Below are 6,000 nucleotides of genomic sequence, written 5' to 3'. Positions count from 1 at the left end.
GCCAAGAGTTGAAACCCATTTGGCTTTAATTAGACCTGATTTGATTAGGTTTAATGTTTTCTTTAAGTTGGTTAAACCCAATTGGATTGGGTTTGATAGGGCCTTCACTTCTGGACCATTGGATCGCTTCCTGGATGAAGGATCTGGTCCACTGGTTGGCGCCTTCATCTGGACCATTGGATGGCTTCCTGGATGAAGGATCTGGTCCACTGGTTAGCGCCTGAAACTGGACCACTGGATGGCTCTCTGGATGAAAGATCTGGACCGTTGCTCAGCGCCTGAATCTGGACCACTGGATGGCTCTCTGGATGAAAGATCTGGACCGTTGCTCAGCGCCTGAATCTGGACCACTGGATGGCACCCTGGATGATGATGCCCTGATCTGGACCATTAGATGGCGCCTAGATCTGGACCATTGGCTTTGGTTCACTGCATTTGGGCCCTTGGATCATCAGGATTTAAGAGGGAGATGTGAGAAAGAAGTTGATACACCCTTCTCCTTAGCACCCCATCATGATGGGATGCATCTCTTGGCACATGCCTCATCATGATGAGGTGTGTGGATGGGATGCATCCCTTTATGATGCATCCCTCCATCTCTTATAAATAAGGAGGTGCCTTGGGGTTCTAAAGATCATCCAAGAAAAAGCCTCTCCTTCTCTCTCCCTTATCTCTTCTTTCTTACAAGCCTCTCTCTTTTGTCCTAACCCAAGACAAGAGGGTCTTCTTTAGGACAAAAAGGCTAGTGAATGTTTTAGAGGTAGAAAGGAAGAAGGAAGTGAAGGAAAATCAGCCAATTAAATCCTTTGGAAGGATTGAACAATTAGAATCAAGTTTTGGTGGAGCTAGAGTCTTGAACCCATTCCTATGTGGATCAACATCGGAGGGTGAACATTTGGGCACCTTAGGACATCTTCAGATATATTGGATATAGCGTGATAGGTATTCTTCTATACCAAGATTATATTTTCTACATTATTTGGTTATACTATTAAGGCGATCTTAACTTATTAGGGTTTCATATAATGGGTTTTATAAGAAAATTTTATAATCCCGTATCTTCCGCTGCGCCCTAGGGCACTAAGAAACCCTAACAGTGGTATCAGAGCCACCCTTAATCAGTTTAACCAAATGATAATACATGCTATTATCTTGATGCTATGAGATAGCTAGGTTGTTTGTATGCATGATTAGTTTATGCTATGAGATAGTGTTATATTCATGTTGTTGCATAGTATAATTGCTAGTGCTAAATTATAGAATGTGCAATGAGACCAATATAGTAGTATGAAAACTTTGGGCTGACCCATTCTGGAACAATCGACTCAGTTGGTGTCTAGGAAGGAAGCCACAGGTGGTTACTTAATTAGGACCTCACTCTCTGAGTGAGGGGTACCTCCCACCTGCTTTCCTGGCCAATTATTTGATTGTCCTTTATGGTTGAGCTTAATGTTAGTAAGATATTACTATTTGAAAGTCCTCACTAAATTCATAATTAAGTCGTAGTGTTAATTGCTTTAAGCTGAGCCATTCTGAATCAATTGACTAAGTTGGTGTCTAGGAAAGAGGCTACAGGTGGTTATTTAATTAGGACCTTACTAAGTAAGGAGAGCCTCCCATCTGCTTACCTGGCCAACTATTTGATTGACCTCCATGGAAAAGCTAATTGCTGATATAACACTATAAAGGTCCTTCCTTCATGCTTAGATATTATTATGTCAATATCTACGCTAGCTTGTTGTGATTCCCACAAGGCTAGTATTAGGGATTGATATTGTAATATCTTGGTGCATATGATGCATATGGCATATTTTAATATGTTGCCTTGTTGTGATTCCCACAAGGGCAGCATTATTCAAATATGACTGTATAAAAATGAAGGGTTTGACTTAACTAGACACAATAGTTTGTTGTGATTCCCACAAGACTATATGTGTGCTAGAGGACAGAATAAAGTTGGAAATTGCATGGAATGCAATTGGAAAGAGTTTCCTACCTTTGAACTTATAAGGGCTTGTTGTGATTTCCACAAGGTCTTTTATAAGGAATTTGGATCTCAACCCCACTAAGAAAATTAGTATTTTTCTCGTTCATCATACTTGAGGGTTATGATATTCGATAAAAATAGTGGAAGTAACAATTAGATAAAAGTCCTTGTCTGATTGAATACATGTCATCATGATTGGTCTGCTTATATTAGTGTTCTTTGTAATTATAGATTAATTCTGCAAAAATGGCATCTTCACTCTCACTTAGAGGTATCTTAGATACAAACAAATTGACTGGTCCCAACTATGTGGATTGGTTGAGGAATTTAAAGATTGTTCTCACACAAGAAAAACTTTCCTACATTCTTGAAACCCCTGACCTAGGGTCAGCAGGGGAAGATGCAACTGAGGAGGAATTGGCCACATATCGTATGTGGAAAAATGACAGTTTGACTGTCAAATGTATCATGCTTGCTTCTATGAATAATGAATTGCAGAGGCAGCATGATAGCATGGATACTCACTCCATACTCCTTAACTTAAAGGAGCTATATGGTGAGCAGAGCAGAACTGCTAGATATGAGATATCTAAACAGTTGTTCCGTGCTAGAATGATCGAGGGATCGTCTGTGCAAGACCACTGTTTAAAGGTTATAGACTTAATCACTCGATTAAGTCAACTTGGTTTTGCTATGGACAGTGAGCTCAGTCAGGATTTGATCCTGCAATCACTATCCGACTCATTCTCGCAGTTTGTCGTGAATTATCACATGAACAAACTGAATTCCTCCCTGCCTGAGCTTCTAAATATGCTGAAAACAGCAGAGTCTCACATCAAGAAGGACAAGGGTCCGATCCTTCATGTTGGTGAGAGCTCAAAGAAGAAGTCGGGCAACAAGGGTTCAAAGAAAAAACTAAACCCTAAGAGTCGCATCAAAAAGAAGAAGGGAAAGAAAATCTCTGGACCCGGTACTTGTTTCCACTGTGGCAAGATGGGGCATTGGAAAAGGAACTGCAAGAGCTTTCTTGCAAGTGTGAAGCCTGATGTAAGTGTTGCATCAAAAGGTATGTTTTTATTACATGCCAATATGACATTAAGTTCTTCTGATTCTAATTCATGGGTATTGGATACCGGTTGTGGTTCTCACATATGCAAATCTTTGCATGGACTGCAGAAAATTAGAAGATTGAAGAAAGGTGACTTCGAGCTATATGGCGCTGGAGGAGAATCCATCCAGGCTGAAGCTGTTGGCACCTACATACTGGAGCTACCCTCCGGAAAGTTCTTGAAGCTAGAAGACTGTTATTTTATGCCAAAAATCATTAGAAATGTAATTTCAATTCCTTTGTTGCTTAAGAAAGAATTCGAAATAAATGGAAAGAGCAATGGTTGCTCTATTTCTTTATCTAATGAGTATTATTGTCATGGCATTATGGAAAATGGTCTTTTAGTATTATGTCTTAATAATGTTATGTTTCATATTGGCAAAGATAATAAAAGAAAAAGAGAAAATATTAATAATACCCTCCTCTGGCATTACCGATTAGGTCATATTAGTGAGACAAGGTTACATAAGTTGTATAAAGATAAATTCTTTGACCCTTATGATTTTGAATCATTAGGAACTTGTGAATCTTGTCTTATGGGTAAAATGACCAAGTCTCCATTCTCGGGACATGGAGAAAGGGCAAGTGAGTTGTTAGAACTCGTACACACTGATGTGTGCGGTCCTATGTCAACTCAAGCTAGAGATGGATACTCTTACTTCATCACATTTACTGATGACTTATCAAGGTTCGGTTTTGTGTATCTAATGAAACATAAATCCGAAGCCTTTGATAAATTTAAAGAGTATCAAAGTATGGTCGAAAAACAAACTGGAAAGTGTATTAAAATCCTTCGATCTGATCGAGGAGGAGAATACCTTTCTAGTGAATTTTTAGACTATCTTAAATTAAAGGGTATACTCTCTGAATGGACACCTCCATATACGCCACAATTAAATGGTGTAGCTGAAAGAAGGAATCGTACCTTATTAGATATGGTACGGTCCATGATGTGCTTCACAAATCTTCCAATTTCCTTCTGGGGACATGCCCTAGAAACTGCTGCATTAGTATTAAATAGAGTACCATCTAAGTCTGTATCTAGCACTCCATATGAGATATGGAAAGGAAAAAAACCTAATCTTAAGTATCTTAAGATATGGGGTTGTCATGCTTATGTCAAAAGAAATTTTGGACATAAGCTAAGTGCTAGATCGGACAAATGTATATTTGTAGGTTATCCTAAAGACAGTTTAGGATATATCTTCTATAATCCTACCGAACAAAAGGTATTTGTTGCTAGGCATGCCACTTTCTTGGAAAAAGAGTTTTTTTTAGAAAAGGGCAAGGATAGAAGAATTGAACTTGATGAAGTTCAAGACCTACAAGGTGAGACACATAATAATCCTCAACCAGATGTACCCATGGAAGAGGTACAGCCACTACACACTACTCCTTTTCGAAGGTCAGAAAGAGTGCGAAATGCACCTGAGAGGTATGGATTTATCATTGAGAATGATGAAGCCCACATCGTTGATAACGATGACCCTCTGACCTATTCGGAAGCTGTCAAGAGTAGGGACTCTGACAGATGGTTGGACGCCATGAAATCCGAGATAGATTCTATGTATACAAACCAAGTGTGGACTTTGGTTGATGCACCTGAGGGAGTGATTCCAATAGGGTGCAAATGGGTATACAAGAAGAAGATAGGAGCTGATGGCCAAGTAGAAACCTACAAGGCCAGGCTAGTGGCAAAAGGTTTCAGGCAAAAACAAGGCATTGATTATGATGAAACTTTTTCGCCAGTAGCTATGCTCAAATCTATTCGGATTATGCTTGCTATAGCTGCATACTATGATTATGAGATCTGGCAGATGGATGTCAAAACCGCCTTCCTTAATGGTCACCTTGAGGAAGAGGTCTATATGACACAGCCAGAGGGATTTGTCTCAAGAGGGAGAGCAAATCAAGTATGTAGGCTTAAGAAATCCATTTATGGATTAAAGCAAGCATCTAGAAGTTGGAACATCCATTTTGACATGATAGTCAAAGAGTTTGGCTTCATTAAAAATATAGATGAACCTTGTGTGTACAAGAAGACTAGTGGGAGTGCTATTGTCTTCTTGATATTATATGTGGACGATATATTGGTCATTGGAAATGATGTTCCAATGATGCAATCGGTCAAGACTTGGCTATCAAAGAAATTTTCCATGAAAGACTTGGGTGAAGCATCCTATATACTTGGTATAAGGATCTATAGAGATAGATCTAAAAGGATGCTAGGTTTGTCCCAGTCTAGGTACATTGATAATGTGCTGAAGAGGTTCAACATGGATGGAAGTAAGAAAGGTTTCTTACCCATAGGACATGGCATACAACTCTCTAGGAAGATGTCTCCTAAGACATCTGAAGAGAGGAATAGAATGAGTTCTATTCCCTATGCTTCGGCAGTAGGGTCGATCATGTATGCTATGTTATGTACCAGGCCTGATGTAGCTTATGCCTTGGGTATGGTAAGTAGATTTCAGGCAGATCCCGGGGAGGATCATTGGAAAATTGTGAAAAGCATTCTCAAATACTTGAGAAGGACTAGAGATGTTTTTCTGATTTATGGAGGATCAGAATTGAAACTAGAAGGCTATTCAGATTCTAGCTTTCAATCTGATCCAGATGATAGCAAGTCAATCTCTGGATATATCTTCACTTTGAATGGTGGAGCTGTGAGTTGGAAAAGTTCCAAACAGCAAACTGTAGCTGACTCAACTACTGAGGCAGAATACATAGCTGTTAGTGAAGCTGCTAAGGAAGCAGTCTGGATGAAGAAGTTCATCACAGAGCTGGGTGTAGTTCCTGAGATTGCCGGACCAGTCCCAGTTTATTGCGATAACACTGGAGCAGTTGCACAAGCTAAGGAACCAAGGTCTCATCATAGATCCAAGCACATTTTGAGACGCTTCCA

This window comes from Phoenix dactylifera, chromosome 5, assembly GCF_051530095.1.
Source record: "Phoenix dactylifera cultivar Ajwa chromosome 5, Ajwa_hap1_PhDact_Kaust_v1.1, whole genome shotgun sequence".
In the NCBI taxonomy this organism is placed as follows: Eukaryota; Viridiplantae; Streptophyta; class Magnoliopsida; order Arecales; family Arecaceae; genus Phoenix; species Phoenix dactylifera.
Note: the sequence above shows the minus strand (reverse complement) of the source record.